Source organism: Falco biarmicus, chromosome 3 (genome assembly GCF_023638135.1).
Source record: "Falco biarmicus isolate bFalBia1 chromosome 3, bFalBia1.pri, whole genome shotgun sequence".
Lineage (NCBI taxonomy): Eukaryota > Metazoa > Chordata > Aves > Falconiformes > Falconidae > Falco > Falco biarmicus.
This window is the reverse complement of record NC_079290.1, coordinates 43,833,543-43,843,778: the sequence shown is the minus strand read 5'-3', so window position 1 is coordinate 43,843,778 and position 10,236 is coordinate 43,833,543. Positions and strand designations below refer to the sequence as shown.

Sequence of the window (10,236 nt, the reverse complement as noted above, 5' to 3'; positions counted from 1 at the left end):
ACTCCTTGTATTAATAACATTAATAACAAGGTTAATAACAGTACTTAAGTCCAAACCCTTCAGGAAGTATTAGATGAATCTTGCATGCCAGATAGAGTTACTGTGGACAGGGAAGAGCAGATACTGTGTTTCTGGAGTGGATGGTGCAAGCAAGGTCTACTGGTAGTAGATAGTGTGCTGGTAAGAACATTAGGGAGGAAAACATCCCTGTAAACTAATAGATAATTTTGAGAACCAGATCCATTACAAAGCAACTTGAATCAGCTAGCCAAATTGCACATATTATAAATACTTTTACAAGGCTGTACAGTCAGCATAGGCCAAGGAACACAGCCTGGCAGAAGTACAGAAGTGCTCGTAGCCCTGCGAACAAGTCAACCTATTAGAGCCATTACAAAGGAGGTGACAGTGTCCCATATCCAGTGGGAGAAAGGCAAGGACTTGGGAACACAAATAGATCATGTTCATTGTAGAAGCCTGGAGAGCTGAGGTGGGATTGCTGTTATAAACAGACCAGACAGGACAGCAAGGGATGCCACAAAACATGTTGTCAACAGTCTTCTTCACATACTAGAAATTTTGAGTGATTTGATAATCGAATATGGAGTCTTTCACATCCACATTGGAGGATCAAGCCCAGTGCCTTGTACTTGTGGTTGGCTGGTCCATAAGAAAAATTGCATGTGTAGTGTGAGTACAGATCATGGTAGAACATTTACTTCACCACATCATCTTGGTTCACTTTGTCAGGGTTGCATTGCCTAGACCCGCTTCTATGAAACTATAGCCATGAGCTGAAAAGACTTATTTTTTTCTGTTAAAATATTTAATCTATTGAAATAAGAACCATCATTTGTTAGTTCGTGACATGGGTTTTGGTAATCAGGATATTCAGTCAATACTGTACTTTACCTTATGCAGTAACGACACAAATAAAAGCAGATACTGACAATAATTTTTGCAAAGCAGAAATTCTGTCCCAGGATTTTGATGACTTACATTACTGGAATATTACATAAGATAAGCAGGTAAACATCTCCATCTTTTGCATGACACATTCTGATACACATGTCTAAGGCAGATTTTGACTACACATCAAGGAAGAAACAGATACAGAGATGATCCATTTTTTTTCTACTGAGGCAGTATTCAATGTGTCAATGCCAATTGAGAATTGCTTTTGTTTCTATTTGATACAAAAAATACTGTTTATAAAAAGACTTGGTATGAACACCTCTAATCTGAAGTCACATCCTTCAAATATAATAAACCTTCTACTTGAGGTTTGGGGGGAGGAGCAACATACATTACTGAGAAATTTAAAACAGCGTGTACAAGCTGCTTCATAAAGGTGCTCTGAGAGCTGGGTGAAACCAGAACCATCAGAAGTAACAGTACAAATCTGGTGGTGTTTTCCTGTTTGTTTTTAACAGAAATACTTCAGCTTCCCACCTTACTACGCACTTTTATTCCATTTTTCTTTCATATTTAAGCAATGGCTTTTGCTTTATGTTTTTGAACAGGTATAATTGTTTAGCATCAAAAACACAATTAGAAGTTGCTCCTTGATGTCAAGATGAAAGTGACTGCAGTCTGAAGTAAGCAGAATTGACCCCAAAATAGCATTGAGGAAATGGCAACTTCTGTGAACATTTCACTGCAGCCAAACCCGCCGGAGCACCTGCCCACTGAGATTAGAGCCTGGGGCCACCTCACACTCCACCTCTGGTCTCAGTTCCTGAGCTAAGCTGCTCTGGTATGCAGCACATGGCAGCGCTTGCTTTGGGAAACTGGATCCTAAAAATAAATAAATAGTGGCAATGCCAGGAGGAGCTTCAACAAAATGGCATCCTCATGCTCAGCTAATGGCTGCACAAGTCTCACACGCCATGTGCTCGAGCCTTGATAGCGAGAGGTCTGGTTCCCTCCCAGCAGATGATTGTTGCCTGGGTCAAACCCTGTCATGGTGCCTGTGCTGCAAAGTCCCTTTGAATTTGCAGTAAATTAACACAACTAGACATAAACATAAGAGAATTAAATGACTGAGTTTAACTTCCTGGGTTTAGATAGCAGCTGCCCTCTTGGCAGCAGATTTCACTGTCTGTCTTCTCTGGGAGCAAAGGCTGCATTTAGCAGGATCCTTTTCAGATCTGCCTGAACCCTTTGCAGAGAAAGCCCTCCAGAAACATGAAGGTTTCTCCAGCTTCATCCTCATCCTGCAGGTGATCACTCTTTCCTTGGTCCTACAAAAATCTGGCTAAAATGCTATAACAGCAACAAACCTGAACATTAATCATTCCTAACTTTTAGGGATTATATTACACCAGTGAATCCCCACTGAAATATTTATGGTAGTGCTAATTTATAAGTAAATGTTACTAAAAGCATGTGAAGACTGGAAATGCCTTCCAGTAAGATCCAATCAGTAATACCAACTGTTATTGCTATCCCCAATGCTTGTACAGGCTCTTGGACCTAATAATATATAATGCTGCCATTCAGATTTAGATTAGTATTTCTACACTTTCATTTCATGGGACATTTTAAATTGGGTGAAGGACAGGTGCTGTTACAGTTCAAAGAGCTCAAAGCATGGCTGGGGTAGGGAAAATTGATGTCCAGGGTCTTTAAAAAGGAATTTCATCGGTTTATCCAACATTTGAATTTGTTGTACACAAATATAACTTTACGCCAGGCCAGTGGTGGTTTGACCCTACTTAATAATCTTAAACTCATAGCTGAAATAAGAAAACATAATTTTGCAAGAACATGATGATCTACCCAGCTTATTTTCTGAAGGGTGTTTGGTAAACACAGCATCCTATTTTAGATTTTTTTTTTCTCCTCTTACAGAGTGGCCCAAAAGGGAAATTCCAAAATTTACACAAGAAAAACAATCACTGCATTGCCATTGTGTAACACTGTGACCTTAAAAAAAACCACAGTCACATTTAAAAAAATTCTTTTCTTTGGATTTTTCTACATGGAAGGCTATAGTTAGAATATTCAGCACATTTTGGTTATTGTTAGAGACAATCTGGTAGCCAGGATCTCACCTGGTACAAACTGGCATCAGTCTCCTAAGACTGATTCAGCCTCCCTGGTTTGTAGTGGCTGGAAGTCTGTGGGGTTTTTTTCTCAGTTATCCTGTGTTGGTTCTCCAAAGTGATCTGCAGGGCTGCTCCCACTGGGGAGCCCTGCACTTCTGTGGGTCTGTGTCGACTGGTAGCATGCAGCTGGCTGGGTGGGCAGTCGGTCCCTGTGGCTCTCCCTGGCCCTCCAGGTTCAGCTTGGCTTGGAAGCACTGCTTGGGTGGTGTCCAGCTCAAAGGTTTTCTTTGCACTTTGCTGTAAAGCAGCTTAGTTTCTGCTATTATTTATGCTGTAGCATCTTCCCTCATATACCTCAGGCTACTGGCATGAAGAAGCATCACTTAAAAAGTAATTTAGCAAATAAGTATACTTTCCCTAGGGTGCAAATAAGAGGAAAAGTTGTAGTAAATAGCTAATGTAAGCAAAAGGTGCCTTGGGGGAACCCTAAGAATCACTTCTTTGAAACCAGCAATAACTTCTGGTGCTATTGGTCCTGAGGCAGCAGCAGTCAACATTGTTTAAAAAAGCTCCCTTATGGTGTACTCATTAATTAACTGCACTGTTTGTTGATTCTAGATTGATTCAGTTTTTTCTCAGGAGAGTGTTTTTGGAAACTCAGTAATGCCTTGATGCAGAATTTCATCTTCAGGCCCTAAATTCCCAGGATGCTGCTTTACTGGGACATATAGAAGATGAAGTAAAAAAGGAGAATTTGTTAGACAAAAATGATAATCAAAATATTTTAAATTCAGATGTAATTTTTGAAGATTTTCCCCACAGAGCTAAAAAATTACCTGCAGCAAAGTTTGACTGACAGGCAGGCTTTATCAAACAGAGAACAAGACAAATGGCATGCAAAACAGAGAGGAAAGTATTTGCTCCTAATTACTCGAGAAAGCATTTTAATTAAGTTGTTTGCCAATTAATGCCTAATTTTTAACATTCCATAAATATTTAAACATGTTTCATAAACTTTTGTTCACAGGGAACACTTGTGAATGTTGTTAAAGAGATTCTTTGGGATGATCTCTTAATGCAACACACTTCACAATTTAAGTTTTATTTGTTCTTCTGGTGAATAAATGAGTGAAGAAATATGTCATTTCATGTCAGAAATGGCATATCAATATGTCTATATTGAATCTATATCAATATTTGAACTATCCTAGTGTGAGGACACTCCTTCTATTGTATGAATGAGAAACTGGGAATTATGTTGAACTTGAACTAGAAACAGACTAGTGAAATGCAAAAGCAGATAATGCAGATGCCTCTCCTTTTTTCATGCTCCTCCAGACTGATCACTCAGAGCCATTTATAACCAGTCCGGCTACTAAAAAGTATTTCAGTTCAAGAAAAAATAATTAAGCAAAAATAAAAAGCTAGTGGCATGAAGGGAAACTGGAATGATCTCAGTAGTCCTGAAGCTTGATTCAGGTTGCATTTAACCCCCACACAGCTATACCCTTTGTCCGTAGGGACTTTCTCAGCTTACAAGCTTAAACACTCTCTCTCTCAGCCTTGTTAGAGCAGAAACCTGCTCCTATGCCCATGTCCAGCAAGAGTGGAAATGAAATTACCCAGACTCAAACCACTGCTCTCCCCATCTCAGCAAGGCCTTGGTTTTCTGCACACAGAAAACAAATGCCTCTTTCTCATCATATTTTAAAGGCTTCCTGTTTTTATGGAGCAACTGACTCTTTAGTTAAGACTTCACATGGGCACGTTATCTGTTTATTTATTCATGTGTTTGTTCTCTCCAGAACTTTCCTTACTTGTACAATATTTTGTTTGCTCAAATGACCACAACTTCCCTTATCACAGAGCTTTACTCTAGACTTTGAAACCCAGATCCTGCCTCACGCCACAATTGCTATCATTAGTCATTTATGCCTGGAACAAGGCTCTGTCTGACAATGTGGAAGAGAGACAGCTTGGGCCTAAAACACCAGTGGGTCTGGAGCAAAAAGAACACAGGTATTGGGGTTTATGTACAGATGGGCAGGGGGACAGGACAAAATTGTGGAGGAGGAGGAGGAGGATGCAGCTGGGAAGCCCACTGCTGGGTGAATCAGTATGGCCTCAGCACATCTCAAGGGCTTTCCCAGCCCTCTGCATCATTGGGTCATTTCTTGCAGAGACTGGGTCCATGCTGGCCCCCTGCCATCCAGAGCTGCTGCTCAATCTGTTTGCTCAACATAAAATGGCAGCAAACTCTGACCTCGGGGCAGGAGGGGGCCGGGTCTGGAAGGCGGCACTTCGGTTTCACCTCCATCTCACCAGAGCAAAACCAGGGATCTGCACCTTCCCAGCTGTGATTGCCTAACGGACATCACAGACTGTCAGTTGTTTCTTTGACAGTATTTACCTTAAAAAGTTTTGTTCCTAAAGGCTTGTCAATTTATAGCTATAATCAAATGAGAGCTCAGTGGAGCTGACTGGTTCCACAGCACTCAAGTTTTTCTCAGTCTGTGCATCTGTACCATAGAATAAAAGCCTGGAAATTATGTTTTCTTGGATATCTCAGCCAAATTTATGACTAGTCCTCTTTTCTTGCCCATTTCTTGCTGTCTTTCCTAGTCCCCTTCTCACTCATCTTTGGGGCAATTTGTGCCTGCTGTGAGGCAACCCTCACCTGTCTGTGGAGACAGCTGAGCTACCAGTTGTCCTGGTTTCAGCTGGGATAGTTATTTTTCTTCTTAGTAGCTGGTACAGTGCTGCATTTTGGATTTGGTATAAGAATAATGTTGATAACACACTTATGTTTTAGTGGTTGCTAAGTAGTGCTTAGTCAAGGATGGCTGGACTTGATGATCTCAAAGGTCTTTTCCAACCTAAATGAATCTATAATTCTAGGATTCTAAGTTTCCCATGCTCTGCCAGCGAGGAGGTCCATAAGAAGCCATGAGGAAGTATAGCCAGGACAACTGACCCGAACTAGCCAAAGGGATATTCCATACCACAGAACGTCATGCTCAGTATATAAACTGGGGGGAGCTGGCTGGGAGCCTCTAGTCATGGCTCAGGGACTGGCTGGGCATCAGTCTGCAGGTGGTGAGCAACTGTATTGTGCATCACTTGTTTTTCTTGGGTTTTATTCCTCCGTGCCCACCCCCCCCCCCCCCCAGTTGTTGTTGTTGTTATTATTATTCTTGCTATTATTTTATTTTACTCTATTTCAGTTATTAAATTGTTCATATCTCAGCACGTAAGTTTTACCTTTTTCTGATTCTCTTCCCATCCCATTGAAGAGGAGAGGGGAGTGACTGACCAGCTTCGTGGTACTGAGTTGCTGACTGTGGCTAAACAGCAACAGAATGATGTGTTTGCGAAACAGAGTAATAAGTTATTAATTGGTTTAGAGGGTAACTTTTGCAATCAGTACTCCTAAAGTCATAAGGGAGTAAAACAAAACAATTCCAACTAAAATTGTTTATTCAGAAAATGCCTTTAAAAAGAAACAAAGAATACTGCTTGTTCAAACTGTTCCTATTACGAGAAAGGAAGACCTCAAAGGAAATTTTCCCTAGCAGGGGAGTTTCTTTGTAACAGTCACCAAATAAAATCTAGTAAGCCCATTAAATTAAATACTTTTTCTGCTTTCTCCACTGATTTTTAGAAACAAGAACAAGAAAGGGGTGACAAGCCCCTGAGAAAGAAAGGGAAAAAAGCAAAGTTGTAAGAAGGTAAAAAGCAGAGAGAAGCCCTATGAACAGGTAAATAGAATAAAGGACAATAAGTGTTTGAATGAAGGTTAGCACAAGGGAGTCCTGAGGCTGACGTAGGCTCCTGGGTTCTGCCATACTATGAATATTAAACAACAGCTTAGCTTTTCCTCTGTCTTGAAATAAACAGCTCCTCTCAGAGTTTTTGCCCATGCAGATGCTAAGACAGGGCCCCTGATCGCACTTAGAGTCCAGAGAAGGCACACATCAAAATAAGCAGCACTCCCTTTTTTTCCCCCACCATTTGTAGTGGAGTGTTACCCTCCCAGGAATCAGTGACTTCTGACCAGATTGCCTTCAGAAAGGGGCACAGGTGTTTCCACAAAGGTCCTTCAGCCAGGCCGAATAGGACACCTCTTTCCAGAGCAGCAAGACCTCTGTGACCAGGGAACATTTCACCTCTGCTCTTTGGAGGTGCAAGAATTCACCTACACTTTCTAACAACATCTCACTGCTGAACTTAGCTAGAAAATTATGTTCATATATGACTACTCACAGAGAAAATATACTGTCTGGCTGAATGGCAGGAGCTCATAATATCTGATAACCTCGGTGTTTCACAGGGGATGTGATTCCTGCAGCTCCCAAGTGTGTGGGAGGAACTTGGTAGGGCTGGGGAGACTGAGAAGCAGTTGTGCTTGAGCTCAAAAGCGTGCCTTCCCCTGAGGACAAATAGAAATAGTAGAAATAATAATACAATAGAAAGAGTAGAAATACATAATAATACAACATTAACAATTTTTCTTTTACCAGTGTCATGTGGAGCCGTCTACTGCTGCCAGCAGCACAGGTGTACTGCAGAGTGGGGACTGGAGCCCATGCTCGGTGCATTTGGGACAATTGAGCTTTTCTTCTATTTCCTGGTTTGAATTTCAGCTGCAAGCAATGAACAGTCTCAAGTGAAAGGCAAGCACAGGGACATCAGTATCTGTGTGTCAAGCACAGATTTACCACTAGGCAGACAAGCAGGTTTTAATGTCAGACAATGCCTGACTGAAGTCTTTCTTTCTCCTGCAAGAGCTGTATGAAAGAGACAAGTCCATTGCTTGAGGACTTGTTTTCTGAGTCTGGATTTTTCTGATGGCAATAAGCCAAGACTTCAGGTTTTAGAGGACTGATTTTGCATAGTCTTTTGAGATGAATGAAGAAAAGTCATACTCAACATAACCAGTTTGCAAGGTTTTGATAGCATATGTAGGAAGGGTATTTCCTTTCTGTCACACATTGTGCTCATGGATGTTGTTTTCTTAAACTTTGTTCTACAATCACTTGCTGAAATTGCAAAATTCAGGGGATTTAAGGAAAGAAAATCACAGCGTGTCCTTGTTAACAAAGATCATCCAATAATCAGTTTGATGGCTAAAGCTCAGCGTGGGAGCAAACCAGGGATCTTTGGCCCCTCTTACACATTTGTTACCTTTGTCTGCATTAAAGAAGACAACTATGAGAATCTGGAGTAACTCCAAACATTTGCCAGCTGGTTTTGAATGTTCTCAGCTGTGTGTGCTGGTGGATAATCTTAGACTTATTTTGTGCTGTTTGTTGCTGCCAGATAGTGTTACTGTTTAATGACAGTGTTAGAGGCAGCAAAAGTAGGTCCAGCTTCTGAGCTAGAAATAAGCCTGTATAGCTGTGGCTGAAAGTTAATTCAGTTTGAAAAGAAAAAAAATAATCCTCCAGTGTATTCATTTGGCTGCTTCTCCTAATACTTGTGGGAAAATAAACAATTTTCAAACCTTAGTTTTGATTTTCTTTCCTTCCATTATTAAGGCCAGTACTTTTCTCTGATGTGAAAAAACCCAAAAGTACAGACTAAAAGCCCTTGCAGAATTTCTGTCAGGTCAGTCTGATCACCAGGAGAAGTTATCTTGGTTGCTTCCCTTAACATTGCAACAAGTTTTGATGATTTTCCATCCAGGCTCATGGAATTTTTCTGATCTACTCCTAGATCCAAATAGAAGATTCATAGGTAATCAAATACTCCTGTTTTCTGAACACTTACCCAGCAGTTCAGCAACCCACTATTATTCTCTCTTAAAAATAAGAAGTTGCATCTTGACCCCTAATGTCACAGTCAGCTTCTTCCCAGCACAAGGTCTAATTAAAGCCACAAGTCATCTGATGGAAATTTTACCAAGCTCTGTGAAAAATATGCATCAGAATTTACTTAGAAAAGGCAATGTTTTTATTCAGTGAATTAATTCAAAACAGCTGAAACTCTTAGTTAAAAATACTATGGGTCTGTTCAATAACATATACTTCGTTTTTTTATCAACTTTTATCTTAAAAATATCTCCCAGTTTTGGGGGTTTTTTTCCTCCTTCAAATTCTTCTCACACTTTCAGATATCACTTTCATTTGCCTTATAGAAAAGTTCCACTCTCTTATTTTAAATATGGAAAGTAATCAGTAACTCGGACACTATTCACCTGTTCACATCTCTTCAATCAGTCTGATCTGTGGAGCATTTACACCACTAAAACCTGTAGTTAGCTGCAAATAACTATCACACATTTCTAGAAATGTCTAAAAAATCAGCTATGTTTTTGCTGTCCAAGTCTAGAATTGATAGCCTGGCGAGAGCCCAGTTCTTGTAGACTCTGTCCTTCTACACTTAGAGCTTGTGGACATCTCTCTACAGCTAGATTCCACTAGAAGATAAAAACATGTCACAAGCAAAAGCTCTTCCCAGCAAAGATCTATTTTGACCCAAATCTCAGCTGGTTTTGGATTGTTGGAATGCTTCATTTTGCTCCCTGGAAAAAAACAAACAAACTTAAGTACATACTGACTTCAAATGATTACAAACGTGTGATAAATTGGAAAAAAAAAAAAAAAAAAAAAGGTTCTACCATGTGCTTCCCCAAAATATTCACAGAATTTTGAATCTCACAGGTACTATTCCCACTGCATCGAGATCCTGTGGATCTGTTGGGTTTGGACTGGGCCTGCTGTTTGGAGGAACGATGTAGGCAGAGCTGGTTTGGGCTCAGCCAGGCCCTGCCTAGCCCCCTGCCTAGCCTGTGGGATGCAGGTGGTTTCCAGGAGCAAGCTGGCTCTGTCTGGGTGAAATTCAGGGGGTTTATCTTCTCTGCCTCACCATCCCAGAGCCTGTTTCCTTCCACAGAAAGGCTACCTGTGTGCAGAGGCCGTGTGCTTCCAAGCTCCTCCCTGCTCAGAGGACTAGAACCCTGGTGTGGGCATACACCTACGTCTCATTTTACATGCAGCCTAAGCAGGGTTTCGAAGGGCTGCAATAACTCTCATGGTGAGTAATTGAGACAGTTTTTGAGAAGGTCTAGAAGCACCCTTACAACTGTCATTTCACTCTTACCTCCACGACGCTTCCCATGGAACAGCCAAGCACCACCACGAAGCAGCACAGTGTTTTACAAGAAGGAGATAGGCTCAGAAGGACT

The 10,236-nt window shown here is 41.0% G+C and overlaps 1 long non-coding RNA gene across 1 annotated transcript; it reads left to right on the top strand.

Annotated features, from left to right (window-relative positions):
* Positions 1 to 4,965: 4,965 nt before the first annotated feature.
* LOC130146784 (uncharacterized) lies at positions 4,966 to 8,557 on the top strand. The gene is made up of 2 exons (XR_008821011.1): positions 4,966 to 6,808; positions 7,571 to 8,557. It is a non-coding gene; the product is annotated as an uncharacterized LOC130146784 (long non-coding RNA).
* The last annotated feature ends 1,679 nt before the right edge of the window (positions 8,558 to 10,236 follow it).